The following is a 26,689-nucleotide window of genomic DNA, read 5'->3' as shown; positions in this document are numbered from 1 at the left end:
ACGTTGGGAATAAGTTTGTACTTGTATACACGTATGTCATTCTTGCATCTAAGAGCTCCCTGTACAGAACTGAAAGCCACGCAGGTGGCCAGTGTTTTCTTGGTAAGGCAACTCACCCTTGTGCCAGCTTTTCCAGAAAAGACCAGAAAGCCTGAGAAGGCCCTAAACTCTATCTTAGTAAACTGCCACCGTGTATGAAGACATACACTGCATCACTTCCACAAAAAGGTAATTTCATTAAAGAGCTTACTGAAAGATAAATCGAAACCATCAAACATTTTCTATTAGTTATACTCCATTGAACACATGTATTGGGTTTCATTTGCTGGAGATTATTTATTTAATTTACTAAATTGATGGTTGGGTCTTCATCACTATCCACAATACACTGTACTTCTTTACAATGAGCTCTCAGTAGGGAACTTACAGAAACCAACTCAGAGCCGTGGGACTTCAGCCCAGCTCACTTCCCCACGCTACGACGTTCTCCTCACCAGACTTAGACAACACTCTCCATGGATTTTCTTTATTCTCTTATACTGGGAAAAAGGTCACCCAAGCGAGACATTCCACTTGTTCCTCATGATTTACCAGGAAGAGGAGGTTCTGTGACACCAAAGGATGCAGGGACCAAACCCCAGAGATGTGCATGGAGCGTTATGAAGCACATGACCAAAGACTATTCCAACCCCACCACTCAGACACAACGAATAACACTTTATTCACTAAGTAGTGCTATTAGTTTCACAGTACTGTGCACAAGGTAAAGCACCAGGCAGGCAGCTCATGAACAGAGCAATCTGACAATTAGGACAAGATTTCTGAGGAGAATCAGGAAAAAATAAAAATAAAAATCAACCTCCAGAAGGCAGCCCACCTTTATGATTAAAACCAAAGCTTTGTCAATATTTGTGTCTATAGCACTTTAACTATAGGAACCTTGTCTGCGCAGAGAGCTGCAGTTTCATCATCTCAAAAAAGCCACAGGTCAAAACACGTCTGGTTAAGTAAAGTGGAGGCAAAACATCAAATATCCTTCACCCATTTCCTTTGGTCAGTGCCTGGAACAAACCAGCAGCAGGCTACAATACCCACATGCCACTTCCTCTCACCCAGGTTTCTCTGCGGACTTTCCTGACCACACAACACAGCCACCACATTATGTACATACATCTATTTAAGTCTATCTTTGGAAATCACTAACTAGAACTCAGTTGATCAGTTTGTTCCTCACAAACACCATAATTAGACTAAGACATACTTCCTGGTTTTGACAGATACGTGGCATGTCTGAAATCGATGGCTACAAAACTGCCACGGTAAGTTTGCCTGGGAGGAAAACAACATTGATAGCAACTGAATGGAAACGATACAGGCCCCACTTGTATCTCAGCTGGAAACATTCAACAGGAAAGGTGAATGGATTTTTAACTAGAGTCTTCAATTGTGGGATACTTCAAGACAACATACCAAAAGCTATTGCCACAAAGCAGCATCACAACTACAGTAAAAGAGAAAACAGCTCCCCAGCCCCATAACACCACATCAGGAGCGTCAGAGCTGTGATTTTACTTTGCAGAAATTTTCAAAGTAAATCCTTTCAAGAAACCCTGCCCACTGCGTTCAGCATTTCCACAAGGCACCATCGAGTAACATGGGTTTGGAATGGAGACAGGAACTCTTTGTTACTTTGAGATTATGAAAAGGGTCAACTTAGAAGGTTTTGGAATGATTAATAGGAACTTGCTAAGCTAGTTAGTCATCCTGGAAATACTACTACCCACTGCTGTTCTTTTCCTCTGGTTTGGACAAGACAGGACAGAGTATCTCAGGTTTAATAATTAGGATTTCCACTGGAAGCCAATGAGCTGCAGACCAGGAGCCCACACCAACCACATGCACAGACCTTGGCCCGGTGCTCTGCAAGGCGCGCTTGTGTATGGCTCACTCAGGGCAAGCACTGGATGACTCTTAAGGGAAAATATACATACACACTTCTGAGTTTTGAGACAAGTCTTCCTTTGAACATACTTCCTCCAAACACAAAGTCCCATCTCTCTGCCGAATAGATTTATCAGCTGGTGTTCGAGACATCAGCCCCTCTTCTTACCAACAACACAGTTTGTAAGTCAAAAGGCTGATCTGTTTAATGAAAATTAAGAAAGACAGCATAAGCAGGAATAATTTGGAAGGAAAAAAATCCTCACCTACCAAAACAAAGGCAGCACTTCAGCCAACCACATGAAATACGAATGACAAAGGGCAAAGCCATTGAAGCAGAAGTTTTACACGCACAAGACGTCCTTCTGGAGAACATCTACTGGTCCTTATTTCATAACTCACATAACCTAATAGTTACAGATGTATCAAGAGCATTTTCATTATATTTAAAAGCAAGCCAGAATCAGATCTAAACCACCAAGCCTTCAACAATGAAGCCTGCTATTCCCACCCATTTTTTCCAAGGACATTCACTCTCTGCTAAATATTAAATCCATGGAATTTTAGAATAAAGCCAGCCCATGACAAATAAGTGCTAAAGGCAGTGAGCTGAAAGCCTCTGCTCTGCTCCTGAAGAATTAGAAGATGTTGCTGCATGCCATTTCAAGTCTTTTCCCAGAAGCATGTCGTGATGTTGCCCACCACATCCTTTCATACACCTGCTGAGCTTCCTAGTGTGCTTTCTGACAGTATTCTTATTCAAACATGCATTCCTCTTATTGTTCTTAATGCTACACTCTGCTTAGGCGGGAAGTCTTGTAAAACTTGCACAGGCATGAACACGTGGCTCTAGCACCTGAGAAGCCTGCCTAGACTGAATTAAGCCTCAGGGACTTTCAGGGAAAACTCAGACTCCTTGTAATCAAATTCCCAAAGGTATTTTTAAGTTCCTGCTGGAATTTTTAAAACCAGATTCACTCGTATTTAAGGTTCAGTGGCTGCTTGGACACCGGTTGCTCATCTCACAGTGTACCTCCGAGAGGCATTTCCCTCCCCGCAGCTCCATAAGCAGAAAGCACCCTGGTGCCACACGTGGCTGAGCTGGGACAAGGTTAAATGGCTAGAAAAGATGCCCTTACCCCTGTCAAGGGGCAACTGCTTGTGGATCTGTCCCCATGCACACGAGCAAGGGGCTCACTGGTGCAAAGCGCGCGGCCTGGCACTGCCTGCGGGGCATAGAGAGCGTGCCAGCAAGGTCAGCCTGGATCAGCCTTCAGAGAGAGAGCAGCCTGTTAACGCGTGCTGAAGGCTGCTAAAGGCCACTGACACCAGCCTTCTGCTTCAGACTTCTCGCTGAGCAGAGAGGGTCGTGCTCCCTCGCTCGGCACCCACGAGGCCTGGGATCACAGCGAGCAGAGCCGACATGCAAACAAGCAGGCAATGAGTTTCACCGTTGCTCTCACTGCAGGGGCCATCACTAGCGATTAAATGGCAAAGCTTCATTCCTAAAGGCTTGACAACAAATTTTGAATAAGAAAATACTGGGCAGTACTAAAGGAGTCTGGAAAAGAAGCATCTGAAATAACAAAATGAGACAGAGGCACAGTCTTGACCTGAAAAGGCAGAGTTCAGCAGTCTGACAGAAAACTACAGACATTGCTTCCTCCTCTCGGGAGGAAAGGATACGCCCCAATATTGCTGTTTAAGCCCTCAATAACCATGCTCCTCTCCAAAGATCTGACAATGGGTTTTCAAGGCAAGATTGCTCTTGTCCAGACTAAGGCCAAAATGTAAAAATAAAAAAAGAGAGAAATGATCAAAACAGGAGATGAACCCTTCAGATTAGACACAGATCAATCCAAAAAAGCATTTATACCAGAGAGCAGACATTCCAGTGGGAAAAGTAAACGTGGAGTGCAGCAGGCCCACAGGAAACCCTCACTCAGCTCAGAACACGCACACAGTACAGCCACAAATACAGCCCTGGCAACGGATAGGAGCTTTCTTTTACATTAAGAAAACCTTACTGACCATCTCCTGGTCTTTTTACAGGCATAAGGAGAACCAACTCCTCATACCGTTTGTCTTCTTGTTGCACATAAGCTTTGTTATATATAAACATTTGATCAAACTCAGGATGAAAAACAATCAGAAAGCAGGAGGTAACTCTCAGGGAGAAAAGGCTGGAGCAGGATACCAGGGCTGGCAGCCCCAAGCCCAGCCTGCCCGACTGGCAGCCAAGCAACACACCCAGGCAGTGCACAGCAAGGATTTGGAATTCACCAAGGCCGAAAAGCAATGCATGGAACAAGGAAACCATAAGGAGTTCTCCTAAACAAATATCCTGCGTGAGACTTAAGAACAAATCATAAGCTTCACTCTTCATATCCACACGTACAGGCATGTTTGTGAGGCCTGAAAACCACAAAGTAGCCAGAAGCATCCTCCCTATTTTCTTAAAGCTTGGCCATAGGAGAAAATTCTGTCCCCAGGCACTCCCAGTGATGGCAGTGCTCTCAGCACAGGTCAGTGGCCAGCTGAGCTCGCTAACAGCTGACTTCTGCAGGGCATGTACTCATTCCAAACCACATTAAGTAGGTTTTATGTGAAATGATGTGCACCTTCAGAGCTTGGAAAACTACACATGCATTCTGAAATCTTAGGAATTCAAACCATCATCCATGCAATCTAAAGGCACAACCCAACATGCTTATTCACTCAAGCAAACTCAAAAGGAGTAAATAGAACTGCATGACAGAAAGACAGACCTGAGCCGCAGATCCTGCAGAGCCCCAACTGAGGCAGCTTCTCACTTCTCAAGGGTGAAAAGAAACAACCTTTTCAGGCAGACAAGAAGCAGGTGGTTATAAACTGCTGTTACACAACTACAATCAGTACGCATCAGATGTGTGAAGCAGAGTGACACTTCTCATAACAATTAGCCCAATGGTGATTGCAAATACTGCAATTGCCAGAAACAGGAACAATAGTCAGAGCTTCTACTGCCGTGCACTGGCAGCTGTGCACTCCCAGTCCAAACCCAGAGACAGAATGATATTCTCTCCAACTTTTAGCTGTGTATGGCAATCACTCTTGGCTCACTGTCTCCCTGTCATGATACCAAGTTGCCCTTCAGGTTCTATGAAAAGGCAGAAGAAGCCATGCCGCGTAACAAAAATGGCCTTATCGCAGCACACTCCTGTTAACAGCTTCTTACAGGTCTCATTCATTAAAATAAATCTAGAGTCCTTATTATGAGGCTCTTAGGTCAGAACAAATAAAGAGAACTGTAGTCAAAATGAGTAGAGCTTCAGAGAATAAGCATCTCCACAGGGAAATCACACCTGAAGTCCAACAGGAGATGCTACTGATTTTCTCAGTGCTCTCAGGCAGCAACCACAGACAGCAATGGGCACAGACTGCATCGCTCATCATTGCAGCCTTCACGTCAGGTCACCCTGCAAAGCCTGCACGAAGCTGTTTATTGCTATGAAACCACTGGGACTTTTGTCAATTTGCAGCCAAGCTTTTGGCAAATCAAGTGCAGAAACAAGATAGGGACAAGAAGGGAATCCGGAGAAGACTGGAGATGTGTAACGTCCTTGTCCTTCCACTTCACTGCTAGGTAACAGACCTATTTGGGATTTATTAGTGGGACTATTACAGGACTGAGATGACTTGTTAACCAAAGGTGCACAGGTCTGAGCCTCCTGTCCCTCCAAACTTCCTTTCTGAGACGTTCTACTTGCCCACTTGTTGAAAAGCAACACATTTCTCACTTTATTCCCTGCTAATGTTGGCATCCATGTTCCCTTTAAAGACTACGATTGGAAAGAAAGAAAAAGAATCGGAAAACCTTCTGTTTGTATTCTAGCATTGGTCTTTTTGATTAAAAATGAAGGGCTCCTCCCCCACACCCATCCCAAAGAGCCTTTTAACAGCAGTCTGACAAAGGCAGATAGATAACATGGAAGTATATTCTCCCTTCTGGGCTGCCTAGAGCATCGTGTTTAATAAAATAGGTGATAAAGGGCATTTTGAAGGATTGCAAAAAATTCCGTTGCTAGCTTTTTACCCTTGCCTTTCAGATGGCTCTGTAGGAGCAGGTAACTACACCTGCACTGCCACCACTGCACTTCTTCAGACACATCAGCTAGCCTGAAGGCAGCTTAGACAACATCTACACTACTTTAGCAGTATAACGTAAGACACAGAAGACATTTTGAAATGATCTCCAGCCTTTCTCATACCAGGGCAGCTATTTATGAAGAGACCCTGAAATTAAATCAGTCCAAGGAACTCCCCACATTAAAGGCTTCAGAAAAGGAAGCAGCAATAAATAATACATTTTCTCCTTTCAGTTAAAATGGTTGCTGTTACAGACAAAGCATCATCCCACACCCAAGAGAACCACAGCACACCTGTCCTTGCTTTCTTTCTTTTACATCTACAGACATTCTTCTCATGTGAAGGAACAGATGTTCCTAGGAGTATGTGATTTTCATGCAGATGATGAACCTCAAAAGGCAAAGAAATCTTCTGAAAAATACACCCAAAATAAAACCTGAAAAGAATCTATATTAGCTTGCAAACACATTTGCTTTTAGGTACACAAAGCTTAAAGGCTGCTTAGAAGAGACCCACACTTGAGGTGGTCTGTCAGTCAGCTTCTTACATGCAAGAACACGACTCCGTTCCTGGGAGCAAACCACTTCCATTTGTGTTTTGATAAACTCTTCCTGCCTTTAACCACGATAACAATTAAGCATAGAAGTAACTGCAGTCATGATTATTCTTTTAATTGCTAATCTGTAGACAAAGGAACCAACTCACAGCTCACCAAAATAAAATAAAAAAAACCCCAATGTTTATTTCAATGGAATCAGAACCAGCTCAGATACCACATTTGGACAGCCAATCCCAAAATGAAGAGACAGAAAAATTGATACTTATCTTCAATTAGTTCCCCAAATGTCTCAAGCATTCATCTGTGCACAGAAAGTTATAAGAGACACTATGCAAAACTCCTCCTTTAAGCCCTTTTTGCAGAAGAGGCTGGAATCTTCTCTAATACATCCAGCACAGAGAGCCCCTGGTGTTCAGGGCACACGGACACATCGTTAGCTGCTCTGAGACCCAGAAGGCTTAGCTCAGGAATCTACAAAATCCTAGGGAGAGTTTTGCTGTTTACAACCAATTTGTCCAACTCCCTGTTGCCCATCAAGAATACGAAGGAGCAAAACACAAATAGAAACACTGTCACTGGGGATTCAGAACACATCTACCCATGTCAGTGATTTGGAGAAGAAGGAGATTGAGCACAGCCAGTAGGAAAATCTAAGCAAGGAAGCTCCCTCTTCACTTACGTCATTCACACAGTGTCACTCTGCAGATTCTGTAGGGCCAGAGCTTGTAAGCACCTCCTCAGAACAGATCCCCATCTCCTAATGATGGCGAATTAAGCTCTTGAAGACCATCTCCCATCATCAGTCTGGATGATAAATCCAGATGTGACCGCTGCATTTAAGTGCTTCCCATTTAAGTAGCAATAGCAAGGACCTGGTGAGATGCATCTCTGGCTTTTCTTTCTTTCGAGGATAAACGCTTTGTGGGAATGAAATCTTTCAAAACTTAGCATGGAATCCTGCCCCTAACAAGTCAGTGGGATGCCACCAGCTTGCACTGGAGATCTGCCAGGATCTCATTTCCACTGCCTGACTCCAAGCATACTGAAGGCAGCAGGAGCCCTCCTGCTCACTCCAGTGCATACAGCCTGAAGTCCTTAACAATTTGCTTTGTATTAATTGACTTGTACAAGCATGTTTGAGTTCACCTCTGAGTGTTACACAATAAACTGCAGAAATCACCTTCTTTAAGCAGACTTATTCAAGGCTATTTAAATAACATTCTCTGATTTTCTTTGTTATTGCAAACACCAGAAAAGAAGAGGGCCTAATAATACTGTATTTATAAACCATGTTTGCTCTTCACTCTAAGGAAATCTGAATGTGAATAACAGTTCTTCAGTGTCTTTAGTGAAGTAAAATGAGTCCTTATTCTTAAATTTTCACCGAGGTCATTAAAATATATGAAACTGATTTTATTTGTCAGAACAAATTACACAAAGGAGTTATTGTTTGGATTGGTTTGGAATTTCCTCAGAGTTTGAATATCTGATGTAGTTTAAAGTATTTTTGTAACCTATATCACTCTCTTGCTGTGTTCAGTGCAGTCATTTTATAACCAAGACGCAGAGTATTTGCTGACCATGCAAGCGTAATGCATTAAAGTTTCAATCCAGAACATATTTAAGTGAATAACTTAACTTAAAGCACGTTATTAATGTTGCAGTACATACTTAGGAGTTTGCATAGATAAGAACATTAGTTTCTTACTTACTCCTTTATCAGATGGGATCTTGCTGTAGACACTGATAGATGCCTTAAGAACAATGATGTAAACGCCCACTTCTTACTCCTAGTGCTGGTTTCTGAGTGAAAGCTGAAAAAAATTGGGATCATGGTTAGTCAAAAGCCTCAGTAACAGGAAGAAAACGCAGAGTACTTTAATTTCACTTTAATCAATTATATGATTAAAAATGCAAAGCAGATAGTCTCATCAATTCAGTAATGAATAGCAAAATGGATGATAAGAGAGCATAGACACCAGTCTATTTTTCTATTACTCCAGCTTTTCTTTTTGAAGCTGATAGGACAGACCAACTGATTAAAATCCCTTTAATTTCCTCTTCTTTTAATGTCAATTAAACTTTTCTGACATGAAGGGAACATAGGGAACGGCACAAAGCAACAATGCAATACTAATTACCTAGCATGGGAACAAGATGATAATGATTAACTGTGAATTTCTTTTATTATTACTATCTGGAATAAAAGCGTTTTGAATGAAGGAGAATTTTGACTGGCCTGTGTGCATGCTTTATTGATACTGCCTGAAGGAGTCCTCCCAGCCACACTGCAGGGATGCTGTCACGGTGCTGCTGCACGATCCTGGCTTTTCACAAAAAACCCTTTTCTGGTTGGGTGTGCATCTGATCTGCATAATCGCTCCACAGCTAAGCAAAGCTCCACGCTCTGAGCAGCTGACAGCAACCTTTAATCCAAGGTCAGCAACTTGCTTTAATGACTGCAATTTTATTTTGTTTCATCAGACAAACATGACCGTGGTTCTCTGCTGTCTGGCCAGAGCTGCTATACCTTCCCAGCCTCTCACAAAAACAAAGTTTAATACTGCCGAACAACTCTGGGTAAATACAACTCAGCAAATGACCTCAGTTCCCCAAAGGGTGCACAGGAGAACGAAGTGGGCACAGAAAGGAGAAAGCCTTCAGCGGAACAGTTTTCACATGAATCCTTCCTGCCTTACCTCCCAGCCTCTCCCATTTACAGGCCTTTGCCAGACAAGCTGCCCAAGCAGACTGAAGGACGAGCTGCCTGCTGCTACAGAAGTTATGAAAGCAAAGAAGAACCTTCCAAGGCTTCCCTCTCATTCCTTCCCCTGAAACAGCTCTTGACAGAGAAAAAGATTTGAGTAGTTGTTATTTCAGGAGCTCTGCTTCTATGAAACTCCTGGGCCCCACATCTCCCTCGAGAGGACCTCTCCTCCCACAGCACGAGGCGCTCACCTGCAGCCCACGGATAGCATCCCCTCATACCTCCCCACTGCTGCGACAGCACAACCACCTCACTGCTGGCAGGAGCAGTGAGAGGCCATGGCAGAGGGGACCTGGAGGGGGCTAAACGCACACCCCAGCTCTATTTCCTCCCACGTGGACTTCCATTTGGAGATCCCAGCACAGCCAGAGGTGGGTGCTGTGAGAAGCGGCCTCTCCCTCGTGCTCGGTGCAGAAATCAGCAGGGTTCCCATAGATGGGCTCCATGCTGGGACAGACAGGAGAGAGTTTCCTCTCTTGGGAGTTTATTCAACCTAGAATGCACTTATTTCCTCAACAGGAAGCTCCCTTCCAGTTATCATCATTACAATGTATATCTCTGAGGATATGTAGCTTTCCTTATAATAATTCACCCATGAAAAGGCAAGAAAAACAGCCAGTAGAAGAAGCACTAAGCTCTCTTATTTTTGTTTCAGTCTCAGTGAATAGGAATTCACTGTGTGTTTTAGGACTCATTAGCAGCCTAAGGACCGTAACAGCCCTTAAAAAATTGGCCACTTAAATCTGAGTTGCAGTGACTTTACTGGTAAGGCTGAGGAAAGTTGGCCGTGCATAAGAAGGAACAGGTTCTCTCCTGCCCAGTTAACCATGCAGGATGCCCAACACAAAACCAAAAATGCCCAAACCTGTCACCTCGCTCATGGGGCAATGCAGTCAGCCTGCCCAGCCCACCACATTCCTCCAGCTGGCAGAGATCACTGCTGGAGACAGATGTTGTTCCAGACCTCCCAATGGCAGCAAACGCATGTCCAGTTCACACAGACAGCTGAGGCAGCCTAATGCCACCTCCCTTCCTTCTCTCAAATCCAATGCCAGAGAAGAAACACACGTGTATAAATTCAAACAGCCCATAATCTACCTAAATTTGCACTGACTACCACAGAACTAAAGGACCAACCAGCCAATAAACCTGCTGGGAAAAGAAAACCATTAGACCATGAAAATCCACGTCCCCAGTTGTTGGCTTTTTAAAATGCTGCCAGCACCATCCCTCCAACTCCATCCTGACAATAAACTCCAGATTTCTACATGTGAGGGAGAAGATGCAGCTCTTTCTCAAACCCCAATTAACTGAGTCCATCTTCTAATACATAAAATTTCTCCACTGCAGTTCTTCTAAGCAGATGCCACAGCACAGGCACTTTGAAGTAGAAACCCCATGAAGAACTAAAAGAGCGAGATGGAAAACATTATTTTACGTGAGGCAATAGTTTCACATACACTTCAAGTTGGCACAGGCTAGGACAGCCAGCGGAGGAGACGATCCTGCCCTCCCCCCAGGTTCCAGCTGTTCATTTCCAGCCCCACTCCCATGTGTGCAGACAAGCAGCTGTGTGGCCCAGCAGGAAGCAGACTGGGAAACTTATCTGGATGAAAACATTACAGTTCACTGGAGAGGACAGTTCTGAAATGGGAAAAAGCAACCATGGGCATAGGGAGGGTTGAACTGCTTCTCTTGGCAGTCACGTCTGCTTATTCTGGCTCAAAGTGCACATGAAACTACCCTTAGGATTATTCAGGCAATTACTGGTATTGTTACAGCAATGTCAGCCCTTGGGAAAACCCCTCTTGTCCTGCCTGTTCCCCACTGAGCAGTGCACCAGCTATCCATGGAGAGCTACTGTGGAGAATGCAGGTTCTCGAGTGGTGCAGATCCTACGGCGCATTCAGGAGCAGAAAGCAGTGACAAGAAGGAAGAATGGCATTTTTTAATTACGGTCAGTACAAAACCCTTAGCCGAAGGAGACAGATGGGCTTTGTTTCTACAGGTATACGTAGGGCCGGCTGTGCCAGATGCAGCTGGGTGGGCTGCAAAGCTCCGGCTGTGGCACAAGAGCTCGAATTAACACAGCGGTTACAGCCCCTGCTCAGCCTGTTTGCAAATCCATGCGATACAGCTACACGCCTCCATTGCGGTAAAGCAGAGGTCTGTGCAAATAGAAGACTGGCTTCAAACAAAAGCCTGAGCAGAGCTAATGAGGGCTTTGATCCTCTAATTGGATCCATGCAAACATGCTCCATCCAGGCCCAGAGGTCTGTCATACGCAAAGCAGCTGGGCTGTCACCACAGGCAACCACTACAGGAGCTTGGACTCCATCCAAGTAGCCATCAGGAAGCTCTGCTAAGGAACAGCATTTCTCATCTTTATTGATATATTAAGGTTAGATTTTCAAACTGGGCAGAGCAGGCAGGAATCAAAAACACAGTTTTCCAACCCCAGCTAAGAAGGGAATCTGCACAAATGAGAAGACAGACCTGAAGCAAGGAGGCAGGACAAGGAGGAAGGCTTGTGGTTTTGCTGTTGATTTTCCATGATATTTCATTTATCTATTTACCTAGATCAATATTAAATGTTGTGGTTGCTAAACTTGCCACCCAAACATCAAATCCAAATGCTGCCAGAGGTCAGGGTTCAACAGATTTCAGAGGATCCTATTCGGATGTGTCAAATTGAGACAATTTAGGAAGTAACCGTATTTGCACCTCTTACCTTTGAACATGAGGAAACATGAGGCTTTCAAAAAAGAAATGTCAAGGCTGATTCTGTATGTAAGTAAAGGCTGTATGTAAGTAAAGCAAGCACAGATCAGCAGTGGGGACGAATGCAAAGAAGATGTATGGGATAAGGAAAATGACTGAGGCAGTGTGTTTAAATTCCAGGAGTGCTGATGGTATCATAGCTATAAATGATTCTCCTGTTGTCACTGCCTTTCCTTAATGCTACCTCAGACGTGCCTGCAGTGCTTCTGGAAGCTGAATGACACCACCTAACCAAGGCAAAACACTCCAGTGTGTTCCCAGGTTAGTTACTTTGGGAAACTCAGAGCACTGTATATTTACCTGCAAGTGAGCTGCTCAGCTAACTCAGTGCAGTTTATCCTTCAGTTCATTCAGAGGAAGAAATGTAATTGTTTGCTCATTCTCAGTTCAGTTCAGAGATTTTTACTGTCCAAAAGTTACTTTGTGAATACACAAACATAGCTGGACATTTCATGCAGTACATTGTTGCACTATTCCAATGAGCAGCAAAGGAAGATAGCTCAGCACCTGGAAAGCCTTATGTTTGGCTTTTGACAGATTTAAACCAGTGAAGACAATTCCTATTGCTTCTAATTTGTCTGACAGTATTTTGTATATTGGGTTATATTTTGTATATTGTATTGTATATTGTCAGAGACCCAAAATAAACCTCAGGAAAGGGAAGGAAAAATGTAATAACGTAATTAAAAAATGCAAATAAATAAGTGGAATGTGAAGACATCTCTCTGAAACAGGAGACAAAACAAAGCCCACTTCTGCAAAGCATGACTTTGTTTGCATTTAAACAAACAAAAAGCCAAACACACCCAGCAGCCATATTAGCCCCGTCTCAAGGGCAGAGATTGCAGCTTACAGTTTGATGTCCAGCTTTGGGTTTTGCCAGTTTCCTAGATTTAGAGATTAAATACCTATTTTGATGATCAAGACTGTAAGAGGAGAAGCAAAAAGACGCAGACTTTCTCTTCCAATCCTCAGACCCAAATCCCAGACAGCCAGTAACGATGACAAATGAACGCTTTGGAATGTCTGTATAGTAACAGCCATAAAATGAGTTAGAGGTTTCATTCCAGTTTCTGGCTTAGAAGACTCCACATCATCAAAGCCATCCACTGTTCTTGACAGTAATTGGCATCTAGCTCAACAGAGAAGATGAAGATTGAAGAGGCCTCGAACTGAACAGTCCTCACTGTCCTGAGCTCATTTTATTGCTTCAGAACTAAGGCAGCACGGCCAGTATCACTGCCACATGCACCTTGCTCTGGATAACTGAAGAGAATATAATTTTTCAGTTTAATCCTCTTCATAATCCCCAGACAGGGAAGGAAAGGAAATACAGGAGAAAAAGAGGTTTTTGAAATCAAAGTCATGCTTAAGGCCTTGCTAACAGCCCACGGTTCTGTGCTCAGCACTGTTTGCTTTTTTGCCTCTTTGATGGTTCTGCAGCAGCAATTAAGGATGCAGCAGTTCTGAGCTGCATCAACAGCACTGCTAAAAGACTAAAAAACAAAAGACCGGACAAACAGAAGACCAGGGCAAAAAACGAAAAACATACTCCTTTAAGCTCAGTTAGAAATCTGAAGAAGGTGTTTTAGCAAGGAGCAAAAATAAACTAGAAGAAAGGTTCCATTTGAGGCACATCAAAAGCCTTTTACCAACTCAGGGGAAGCCGGAAGTGCCTTCCAGTAACGTGGCACAGGCAGTGTTTTACAGAGCACTATCTCCCAAACACAGCCTCTCACACAGGGCTGACACACTCAGACTGCTGCAAGATAAAGTCCCTTCTGCGAGACACCAGTGGTCCAAATAAACTGGGTTAGGAGCTAAACTCTGGAATCCAGGGAGGTACCTAATGAGTTGCTGGCTCACCAAAGGGATCAACGGGGGAACATGACAGAAACCAGTACAAACCAGCAGTTAAATGCCAAAACACCCCCTATGGAACTTTGCAACCATCTCTCCCTCATGGAAAGGCCCATTTCCCACAGACACCTTATAACAGCCCTAATACAATTGGAGATTATTGGCACCACAGTAATAGCACTCCACCTGCAGCTGCTATCCTTCATTCCCAAAGGCCTAAAGCAGCTTCATTTATTACCGAATTTTCACAGAGAGAAGAATAGATCCAAGCCTGCTGCAATCAATGGAAACACTTCCAAGAGCTCGAGAGGGCTTTGAACCAGGCTCATATTTCACAGCAAGTACAGCACTTTTGCTTTATCACAGATTCACAAATACAGATTCTGGCTAGGTTATAAGATGTTCCTCCAGAACTTAAATTAAAAGACTCACTTAAATAAAAAGACAATGAAAACTCAGCACATAAAAGGTCGTCCTTTCACAGTGTAACACCTGCCAGGGGAAACGAGCCCATGAGATGAGCCCTTGGCTCTACCATGTGCAGGAAGCCCCGCGGGGCAGTGTGCTCACACGCTGCACAGGCAGGCAGTGCATGGGGCTGGGAGATGGGCTCACGTCAGACTTGGTGTAATAGGACTTACAGCACCTCACATGGTGTTGGACAGGAGAAATAACTGGCTGTGTCTGCTTGAAAGAAGTACTAACCAAACCATGGTACACAGATCGAATACTTAATGATGTAAGAGCACTTCCTTCAGGTTAAGCATCAACTGGTTTCTTCTGTACCCCACTGCCACACCAAACACTGCTCCCTACAAAGCAACCTCCTGCTTTGCCTATAGCTCTAGAGGGGACTGCAGAGAGCAACAATCTCTTTTTGGTCTTTTTCACGCACTGTCAACACAAACCTGTGCTTGGGAAAAGGGATTTCCACCCTTCTAGGGTCTGCAGCACTGCAGCTATTTTCACTGCTTCTCTCAATCATGCAGATTCTTCTTTTTTTCCTTCATAAGTTAAAGTATGCTAATCTTCCATCCTAAGAAACACAAGAACGAACATAACTCATGTTTCCAAAAAGAGGATGTTTTCAAAGTCAGCATCCTGATTACTGTTTTGGGCACTATCCTTTGCATTTCATAATTACACAGGAAACAAGCTTCTGCTGGCACTAAATGACCTGTTTTCAATCACTCCAGTATATAGGACTAAAGAGCACAATCTCTCATTAGTATGCAGACACATCCAATGCTTTTAAGAGAAAGATCCCTCTCAAATTGAATTACAGCAAAATGTTTACCTGAAACAAACACACTGAATAGTTTAGCTATCAATATCCCTGTACTTACCTAAGAAAAACAATCCCTTCCAACTTCAGTAATAAAGTCAAAGCCTCGCTGTTCAATGACCTTACTTCTTTCTACTCAATACAATCAACATAATATTCTTTGTGTGAGAATAATGCATTAGGGGAAGAATTCAATCCTACTAAGAGTAAAGCATTGGAGTTCCAAGTGACAGCAGTCCTACAGTTTATGAGATAGAATTCCATGGCAAACACGTTTCCTTCTCTTCATTCAAAATTTACAATGGCACTTCCTTGTACATTCTATATGCATATATATACAGCACAGGTAGCGTAATCACCTTATCCAAAATGAAGAAAAGAAAGGAAATGCTTTGATCCACACTAAGTAGTTCCACAGCTCCAGCACCCAACATAGCTGTAACTGTCACCCACACAGAGCCTTCTGAAAGAGCACGTGCTTCCTTTCCATTGCCAGTTGCACTACAAAAGAAGTCAGATTGACTGTGGAAATATTTCTTTGATGGCATTGTATGATAATGAACACCAGCCTGACACTGTTTATTGGGTGAGAAGAGTATACCAGCCCTTATTGGGAAGGACACAATATTGCCCAGTGCCTTTGTGCCACATACAAGAGGGGCCAGTTGGGGTTGACTGAAATGTACCTAGAAAATGAAACTTGATAACAATCCATATCTTTTCCTCTCAAATGTCTTCATTCACTTGCAACATCAGGGCAGAACTGCATGCTAAAGGCATCTATAAAATCAAATGTATCACAACTGATGAACCCTAATCAAGAGGTACAACGGGAAGTTGTGTGGGGCTGTGCAAATTGGTCTATAAAGAAAATCTTGCAAAAGGCACGTCTTGGTTTTCCCTATCCTATTGCCTGGGCTGCTGGCATCCAAAGACCACCAAGGACTTTTAGACCTCTGGTTTATGCACACCACCTGTTGTTTTTTTTTACAGCAAAATTTATTTCTAAGAGCAGATAAGCTTTTTGCATCGGACTGGAATGCCTTTGTGCCTTCTAGAATACAAAGGCATGATGAAAACCGAAGAGCTAGATGGAAAAAGTAAGCAGGTGGAGAACTACAGGGATCTCACCTTTTCTTCAGTCTAGAAATAAGTTCTATCACACACAGATTTTTATAGTTCTCTGCTGCTCGCTGGCTTATCTTCCTCCAAGAATGAGAGCCCTACAACAACATGAGCAGCAGACAGATGGTTTGTCCAGATAGGTTCTTATCTCCACTTAGAAGAATTTCCCCAACACAGACTAGGGGTCATGTTCAACATCCATTCTCATCAGTGAAACTCCATTGATTTTGGGTAAGTGGAGAAATTTGTTCATATAACAACTTTACACCCAGGATCAAGGCAGCTATAGATAGTTTTCCTGGGTATCTGATTAACAGTAGGCACCATCTGATCTTAATTAAGAGTCAATCTGTTAACTCTCCTTTCCTTGGTTTGACATATGCACCATATGGTTCATTTTCTAACTGGGAAACCTGCTCTACAGACCAATAGCAGTTCTCCCAGGTGAAATATTGTGTTTATAATTCTATGACATAGCACAGCTAAATTACTTACCCAATCAAAGGCTGAATATGGAGAAAGCTTTCCATCTATTTTCAGGTATACATAGACTATTTTTATCAATTTCACACTGTCTTTTCTCAGCCAGCATTTGAGACTGTTAGCCTGCTCAAGAACACTGATAAACAGGGAGACGATAAGAAGTTTCCCCATCCCCTTCATTTCTTAACACCAGACATGGGTAAACAAGCCCAGGATTGAATTAAGTTTGGAAAGTCACTCCATTGCAAAGTGTTCATTGCTGACTGCATAAAAGCAGGCTGATGAAACAGCCCCATCATTTTTCTTGCTTATACAAAGCACAGTACTCTCACTGTCTCATTCCAGGCACCCATATCTTGTCTCTCAGTATCAACACATGACAGCTCATTTCTTTGGAAGGGCAGCCTGCAACATTTACCTTGACTACTTGCCCCTACTCATTGACTACACAGTACCGAAATTAAATGGCTCAAGTTAAATCAGTACCTGTTTTACGTTCTGTTGCTTACCTACTGAATGACATGTGTGAGCACTTGTAGCATGCTTCTTTAATAACATGATTCCTGCACTAGAAATGCTCATTCTGGGTCAGACAGAATATAAGTTCTGTCCTCATCTCTGTGCTAATAGTGTGGCTGAGACTGCTAACGAGGAAATAATTTACAGTAAGGATGTTTATTTCCAGAGTTCCATGGAAACAATAAAACACTGAATTTGAGCTAATGAGCACTTGTCAGAATACAATAATTATGGCTACTTCCATAAGTATTACTATTTGACATGAGCACGGGCAGCAGGATCTCTCTCCAAAGCACTCATCCCTTCACATGTAGTGAAATGTTTAAACTGGGGTGAATTTGTCAAGCTAAAAAGGATTAAAACTGCTGCTCCTGATTACTACATAGCTTTCTGTATATTTAAGGAGCTTCCACGTAAGGTGACAGAGACAAATAAATATCACACACCTTTCTTCCCAGTCTAGCACGATGGCAGAGGGACTGCAGCCAGCATTAACCACACAAACTGTTGTGTGCATGTCTGTGCCTGCAAAGCTGCGGAAAAGTTGACCAAGAGCAGCAAAAGCTCTTTCCCTGGTTGCCACAAATAAGGAGGCACCAGGACGTCTCATCCATGAAGCAGGGTGTTATGGGATGTGCAAATGGAGTATTGACAGAGAAGAAAAAATATTCTGTTTTGCACAAACTTCCTGCTCTGCGTGTAGCCTCTCTACATGTGATTTTCTAACCATCTCTCAGTGATACTCCTTAATTTCACAGCACAGTAATGAAATACACTCAAAACCAGTCAGAAATCTGCAAGGCAAATAGACCGTGCATGGCACACAGGGAGAGGGGAATCGGCTCCGCTCTCACAGTTCCAACAGAAACTCACGCATTTCCAAGTGCTCCACCACTGCCAGGCTGCAGCATGGCGAGGATTACAAGTTAAATCATCGTATAATATGATGGTAATGAGTTTCTCAGCAATCATTATGTCTCTGTCAGATGGTAATAAAATGGAGTATTTGTCTCTGTTCTTGGTGTGCTCAGAGAATATGCAGATATGCCAGTCCTCATTATGTCTTGATAGAAACAAAACCCATTAGCACAGGTGCTATACGTTTTAATGAGGGAGACATGTAGAAACTAATCTGGGTCAATTATAATGAAATGGTTACACCAAGCCGAAACTGATAAAAATCTAATTATGTCCATATCAACGGACTGTTTCATAGATGCATGGTGTTGATCCGTTCATTGTAGAAGCATATAATGGGCTTTCACCTGGATGACTGAAGGTAATTGCTGGGTAAGGAATGATGTTGGTACAGTAGGTGCTGTTTTTCAACTGTATATTAGTATGTAATGGATGACTACTCCTCTGGGAAGAAAAACATTTTTAAAGTGTTTTGTTTCTTACAGTCAAAAAGAAGAAATTTCCAAGAACAAGAGAAATCATACTGTGTTGAAAAATTACAGTGGAATATGTCTGCAGCTTTATACAGGAACCTTGAAGTCAAGTCATAACTAAAACCATAAACACCCCTTTTAAGACCACAGCAGAGATACTCAGACATCAATGTATTAATTCCTTGAAAAGTTACTGCATTTATTTTAGCAAGTTGCCCTGCTTGGCCCATTGCTTCCAGCTACGATGCCATACCAAGCTTATCCAGGGCTCGTGCATCCCAACCCACACTCAGGGCAGAGTGGATGGTCATCAGCTGTTACTACAAAAAGGGACAGTGCATTCACCCCAAGCAGGGCAGACACAGGACACCAGCATCTAAGCTAGCACGACATCAAAGCACTCACCACATGGCCAAGAACCCCAAGGTTAGCCTTTCGGAGAAGAGCCTCAGCCTGCCCCCAGCAGACACTATTGCTCTCACTAGCACAAGGCTCTGCTGGCTGTATCTCTGTCCCGGCAGGCCCTGCAATCTGCTGTCCTACTTAAGGCTCCATGTCTGCAAGCCAAGCAAAGGTCTGCTTGATGTTAGCCTCCATGAGTAGTAATCAGAATATGCTTTGTTACGAATAAACCACGTGGAGGGGTGAAATAACAGCCTACTTTTTTTTTCTTTTGTGATCTACATCCTGGAAGGAAATACAAGCTCTGCTACAAAACTGCTCTAAACAAACTCCAGATGAAATATCTGACTGGCCCAAACTCCCACTGACTTCAGTGCATGCTTTGAATGAGCACAAAGAATGAGAGCCTGATGGCTCCAAGCTTGAAAACGTATTCACATATGGCTGTCCCATTTCTTTCTTACCCACTGAAAGCAATGGAACTGCTTCCTTGTTATACATGAGCATAAGCATTTCTCCAGATCACAGACACAAAGCACATGATAAAAATAGTCGTGGAGCCTCGTATCTTTGACAGTTGACTGTACTAGATGGATCACAGAACTCTTTACTCAGTTATCCATGTATGTACTTCCTTCACCTCCTTTAATCCTTCTTTGCCTGAAGTTAAATTGCTTCAGATTTGATTTTCAGTTCTTTTACCTGCTGTGCTCGTAGTTACAACGTTAAAATAATATTTAGTCCTTCCATTCAATGTACAAACCTATGCCAGACACCAAACAGCACTAGGTTTGCTTCTGCCATTTATGTAGCACCTAAGTACGCTCCCTTTCCTTCCATGGCATAACTGGCAGTTTGCAAGGAGGGCCTTCTGGTTTCCCCAGGCAGCATTTCCCTACTGGATAATGAGAAGCAAGAGAACTGGAATGAAGTTTACACATTTCTTTGTAAATGGGTTATTTACAATTCAAATTCATGTCATATAATAATTGTTGGAATAATGACAATTCTCTTTTGCATAGGGGAAGCAGGGATTTACTGGGTCATGTTTCAAAGTGGCTGCAAACAGCAGTTCCAAGGAAGCGTGTTTATTCTCTCACATACGGGGAGCCTTGCGTTCTTGTGTTATTCTCACACCAAAATCTCACAGCTCGTTTTTGGAAGGCTTTCCTCCATCTCACAAGCCCTGCCCTCTTCCCCCCAGGTGTGCCCGCAGCTTAGCGCAGAACCACCCTGAAGATCCCCCAGGGACTCCAAGGAAGCCGTGCAGCCAGAGAAGGGGCTCAGGGATGGCCTGCAGGGCGGAAGCAGCCCGGGCACTGCGCTCAGCCCTCCCCATGGGAAAAGGCTAAGCCTCACCTCAGGCAGCCACGCTGATACCTATTCATTCTACGTTAGCACAGCATAACTGCTCTCCCTCATGGCCAAGGGGACAGAGATACCGTTGAGGATACAGAGGCTTCAGCCGCCCTCATTTCCTGCTCCCCTGACGCAGCCCCAGCAATATGCACGTTTTCCATGCATCAAACGTGATAACTGCAGAGGAGCTGTGGGGCAGGGAACCTTCCCTGAGCCCTTCTACGTGTTGTAGCGACAGACGAGGAATGGAGGTGAAGATGGGTCCAACACAGCTGAGTGATTCCACAGCAGAGGCAGCATTTAAACGCTTCTTCCATCTGCAACCAAAGGCAATTCAGTGCCCCACACACTGTACAGAGGTCTAACCCCACCTTATCAAAGAGCTTGTCACATAACATCTCACCCAAATGCTCCTTGACTGCAAGTGCTATACAGGGACCACTGTACAAGAGAAACAAGGGCACAGAACTTTAGTTGTGTTGAATATGAACATGTTGCCATTTGGGGGTCCAGCAAACATCAACCACACATCAACAGAAAAGGATAAAATCCACATGGAACAAAGTCCTCTCTCCTCTGAGCTCCTGATCCTCATTTGTTCGGTTTAACAACCTTCTGTCTCTCTGCTGTTCAACCCCCAGAACTGCCAGAAATACATAAATTTGGTATCAGCTGCACAGACAGCCAAATTCCTGCTGCGAGCTGAACATGAAAATATTTACTGTAACAGGCTTTGTTTCTTATAGCAATGAGAGTTATAGGGGGAACACAAAAGTCAACCTACATTTGCTTCTTGTGTATTTCCTAAAATTAGCCAGAGAGTCTGTAGGTGTTCTACTGCCCATGGCATCAGCTTCCAACGTACCGTCAGATCCTCACGTGTCAATGGCACGATTAAGATCATGACATAAAGCCTGATGGCCTCTGCAGAACAGGATCTGTGTGCTGAAGGTTGGCTCAGCACTGCAAAGCAAATCATTTCCAGATTCCAGCAATCAGTAAATAGCCCTACAGTCTCACTCAGTACTTCATTTTCTGCAGCACGGTCAACCCAAACTTAAACTACAAAAGGCTCATCTGGATTTTTTGGTTTTGGTTTGTTGTTTTTTTTTTTCCCCCACTATTATCATTTATTTTAAAAGAGCTTATTTAGAAGTTATCAAGAATCCACACACACTTATTCACCAGTGTAATTGCCTGGAAACTTTTCAGCCTTTCTGGTGTGACATTTCTCACCTTGAAAGGGACATTTGCATTGAGGGTTGAAAACAATTTTAGAACTCAAGGCTGAGAACACCTCGGATTGCTATTACTCATCCTTACCGAGCACTGGCAGTTTCAACCCCCCAAGTACTAAGAGATAGCTGTGCAATTTGCAAAGGGACTCAGCTATTGTGAGACACTGTTGTTCTCATGTGCTAGCACTTTCAGGTCATTAGTCCACAGGATTCCATACATATCTGTAAACAGGTATGATTTATAGCTTGTAGGATGAAAAAAATCTGACTTAAAATATTACGTTTTAAGTGAAATGTTGTACTTGGGATTTCTGAGGGAAATCCATCACCGCTTTGCTGTTTATATTGGGATGGCGCAGAACAGCAGCGCATGCAGAGCTCACTGTGGTGGGCGCCACATGAGTACAGGGAAAGACAAGGAAGCCCTTTCTTTCACAAATAGCTCAGGTTCTACACGATCCATCTGACATATCACAAGGGACTGAAAACGCAACAAAGTAGAATTAATGATTGTATCAAAAATACAATTAGATCCACAATCTTTTAATCTTCTTTAGAGAAAAATAAATGGAAATTCTCTAGTTTAACACATTTCAAGAAAAGGGACAACAATTTGGAACTCAAATAATCTTCCTGTGACCATCAGGGCTGGACCCACATTTGATCAGGGAAAATGTCTTCTAAATGCTGGGAAAGGACAAGAAGTTTGTGAGCAAAACCAAGCAAGTAAGAAATCACGCACAGCCAACAGACAAGAAAACACGTTATAAGAGATCCAACAGCCTTTCTAATAAGATGGACTAAAACTAATTAATACGCAGAAGACATCAGAACTGCACCACTATGTTTAATAAGGGGTAATTAATAAGCAGAAGTTCTCACGGAGTCACACCACCAACATAAAACACAGATGTCAAAAGATAATTTTGGAGGATAAACACAACTCAGCTCTCCCTAAATCCTGCTAATATTTACTCAGGAGATGTTCAAAGCCCTACCCCATTTAATCTCAATTAATTTAATTACATTATTATAATCCATGCAATTTAACTTCTCCTCCACTTTTAAACTACCAGTGCTATCCCAACCATTTTCAAAGGCCCAGTTCCGTACAGCAACTGGTGGTAGGCAATTCTGCCAGAGGAAATTCAGATGGCGTTACCACTGATAATTGATAGCAAGTGTTAAGAAGCTTAGAGTAGATCGTCACAATGCATCTCATCTCTTTTCATTTTGCACGTGTGCGCCACACAAATACACCCATACACTGCTGGATCACAACCAATGTCCTGGACACGACTTTGTCCACTTAACAATGCCATTGGTGTGTGCAAGGACTCACTCTATTCTGGATGAATCCTTCCCAATTCTATCAATTCGCCTTTGCTAAATGAATCTAAGTTGGAAAGCGTTGTTTGATTACAGCAAATTTGCTATCCTTAATTTTAACTTGGCAGTGATCTCCTCTCTTATGGTCGCAGTAGGATCACAGTACAATTACACGTCTCATTGGGCAGCCTCAAGGCAGTGGACCCAAAGCACAGCGCAGCTCAAAGACACGCAGTAACAACCTGAGCTTCCTTCAAATATCAGCTGCAAATCAGCAGCAGAGGCCATCAGTTGCTTAGTGAGGAAAAACATGACTTCTCTGTCTGTAGTTTTCACAAATAAAAATACATGATTTGGAATTAGGCTGATATGAAATTGGACTCATGTGAAATGGAGAACACCTCACTGCACTGCACACAAGAACTGCCATTCACTTCATTCCTGGTTCAATTATAAAAAAAACCACTTGGATTTTTACTACTGCTAAAGCTTAAATAAAGAATATTTCAAAATGAATTCTTCTGGAATAAAAACAAATCAAAATACATTTTACTTGAAAATGGTTAAAAAGTACATTTATTATACTGCCTTCTGAGTGCAAAATCATTGCATAAAACTTAAACGAGTTAAAAGTACTGATGTCAGTGACTATTCTGCATCAGTTCCTGCTGACATTTTGACCCATGTTTATCTTGTGTAATAGAAGATGATCCTCAAATACTTTAGCATGTAGCAGGGAATGGGTGAACTCTTAACTTCCTACAGGACACACTGGTGGTACCACAGCACACCACGTCCAACTGCAGGCAGCACTGAAATGCTCAGAAACACAACTCTGAGCTTACCAAGTTCATACTCCAAAGAGCAGAGCTTCAGAAAAATGCTGTATTACTGTACATCAATAACCAACCTCTTCTGGAAGGATACTTACCATAGGAGTTCAGTGATAAGGAATGGAGGCACGGTGCACTGTGCTAGTAACACTGCCCCTGTTCGAGAATAAGGCTGCCTAGAGGGCAGGAAGAGAGGAGAGGACTTACCTTGTCAAATTCAGCTGACAGATTTATCCCACGTAAAGCAGCAGAAGAAAAACATTCCCCTCAGCTGCTACAATCAAAGTGACTGCGTTTCACATCAAAAACATTTGTTTTACTTACCACGTGGATTAAAGGATTACACTGTATAGGAATGCTTTGGCCAACATCCTGTGCTTCTGCTAGCATTCTGTGTAATCTGACATGGTGTATTGATAAGGCCGTTTTTCCATTACGGTTTGTTTGTTTGTTTCTGATGTTTACAGAATTAAAGTAACAAAAACGAGATCCCCAGATCTTTTTCCTCAAGTGAGGTCAATTCCTCAGCCAGATGTTTAAGATGCCCAGTAGGAAGGGCTTCCTATTGAACATATGCGTTATGGGTCACTTAAAGAAGATTCTTCCTCAAACAGGGGCACACAGTTCACAGAGCTGACACCTCAAATAGATACAAATCCATGACTGACCCTCATTTTAGTGGCCAGTTACAGGAGATGAAGCAGTTTTCACCTCAAATCTATTGTTTCAGGCACTCTGCAAATGCAGGCAGACATCACAGCATTGGGTTATATCCATCACACTGCGACAGTCCTCCAAGAAAACACAGAAACAAATCCCCTTTCTTTCCCTTCTTCTTTCAAGGGAAGCATTTCTCCTTTTCCCACAAAGTTCCCAGCTCTCTACAACTTTTGCTCCAAGAAATGACTTCATATTAGCAAACACGGTAAGCTAACTTACTATTACTGCCTAACGGTCACGAATGAGGAAGTAAATGAATAATTGTCCCTATCGCTCTTTAATTAATCATTTTACAGGGCATGCATTGGTGCGTTACTGTTGTTGTTTAGGATTATTATGCCTTTAAGGTTTATATTGCATCTCAAACTTCCACTCTTCTGTTATTAAATGCATAAAAGCAAGTGCAGTAATAATTATATTCTTTCTGATCGTACATATCCTCCCACTGGCACGCTGCTTCTTGACTGAAATGACATCTGATTCACGAACAGCTGCCTGTTAAAGACGGGGGGGACAGATTCCGTAATTCCTAAAAGCAATCATGAAATAACATTTCAGCTACAGCACCGATGGCAGGTCCGTTTGTGCATCTCTGCCACTGACTCACATTCTGTAATTCAGCTGTAATACAGCTTCCACTGGCAGCATTTATCCCCAATACCTGTGAACAACACAAGGAGCGTGCACACAGGTGACCCACAGCGCTCTGAACTCCTACCATGACTTCCTACCATGGATTCAGTCAAAACAGGAAGGTAACTGTTAACCAAATGCACGCTATATTACAGCGTACATGTATAAAACCAGGGCTTCCTCAGGTTCTTACACATAGACGTTTTAAACTCAGTTACAACTCATTCGGCTGCATTACACTCAGAATGGCCTGCATTCAATTTTACCATTCTTTATTTCATCTACACTTAATCCTGCATCAATAAAAGGGAGAATTTTAAGGTTGAGATCTGACAAAATTATTCCCTTCTTTAGCAAATTCATGACCTTCTTTGACTACAAGGCAGTGCTTCTCTCGCTTTTAAACGCCAAGTTGACTGCAATAATCTTCATTGCAGAGGGAATCTATCAGTGTTTAAGCTAATTGGAATCTGGAATGAAGGGTTATGCCATTAAGCTGTATGTAAGGTGCTGTCAACAAAAACACTGAAGTCTGTTTCTCTTTATTTCCAAAGAGAACAGGGCTGAAAATTGGTGCAAACCTTCTGTGGCACCGCTTCTCACAGTGCCATAAACACCACGAGCTCCACATACAGCACTTCACCAAGTATTCAGCAACAGCCTAAAACTTTACAAAGAGATATCTAGAATAAAACTTCCCATTGAAAACTGGGTTTTCAGCCATTAATTTGAGTTCCATCAACCCCACTGAAGTACAACCACTGTATCAATCTACAAATGCGTCTTCATAAAGAAGGCAGATCTTCCAGTGGAAAGAACAGTTATCACAGCTGGGATCTCCTGAGCAGAACGTGCAACACACAGAGCTGAGTGCCACTGTACACAAACACTGATAAAGCACAGCAAAGCACCACTTTAAGGACATTGTTCAGGTCACAGAAGAGATGAATCACATAGTACACACCTTTACAAAATAGGTCAGAATGAAAGTTAAACTGGACCTCTTAGATAGCCTCCTCTGGGTGAGTAATAGCCTACGTGTGAGCTAAGTACGGCAATCTGTTTCTGCACCAAATCTGCCTTCAGCCTCACAGCTGTCACAAGAAGAACAATTCAAGAAGCTTATGACTTTGGAGTTTTCAACAGTCACCTTGTTCACCTTCTCCTGGGTTAGGAAAGAGCCAAAGCGGAACCAAACAAGTCATCATGTCACCCCAAACCAGTGTTCTTGCACAGCTGTGAAAGGTTCAGGAGGACCGAGCTTTTATCCAGAATCACCATAATAAAAGCAAACAGCAATGGTCAGAATAAGGGTTCCCACTATTTCATGATCTTA

At 42.9% G+C, this 26,689-nt stretch overlaps 1 long non-coding RNA gene across 5 annotated transcripts in view; it reads right to left on the bottom strand.

Moving 5' to 3' along the window:
- Positions 1-26,689, bottom strand: part of LOC121106796 — a 195,014-nt gene that overhangs the window by 166,409 nt on the left and 1,916 nt on the right. For 4 of the 5 annotated variants that reach the window (XR_006931503.1, XR_006931506.1, XR_006931504.1 and 1 more), the window contains exon 3: positions 8,341-8,442. This is a non-coding gene — a long non-coding RNA (uncharacterized LOC121106796). Of the gene's footprint in view, positions 1-8,340; positions 8,443-14,944; positions 15,073-26,689 lie in introns of all 5 variants that reach the window. The other variant, XR_005839855.2, reaches the window with a different exon arrangement.

The sequence above is a fragment of the Gallus gallus genome, chromosome 14 (genome assembly GCF_016699485.2).
Source record: "Gallus gallus isolate bGalGal1 chromosome 14, bGalGal1.mat.broiler.GRCg7b, whole genome shotgun sequence".
Lineage (NCBI taxonomy): Eukaryota > Metazoa > Chordata > Aves > Galliformes > Phasianidae > Gallus > Gallus gallus.
This window is presented reverse-complemented; position numbering and strand designations above follow the sequence as displayed.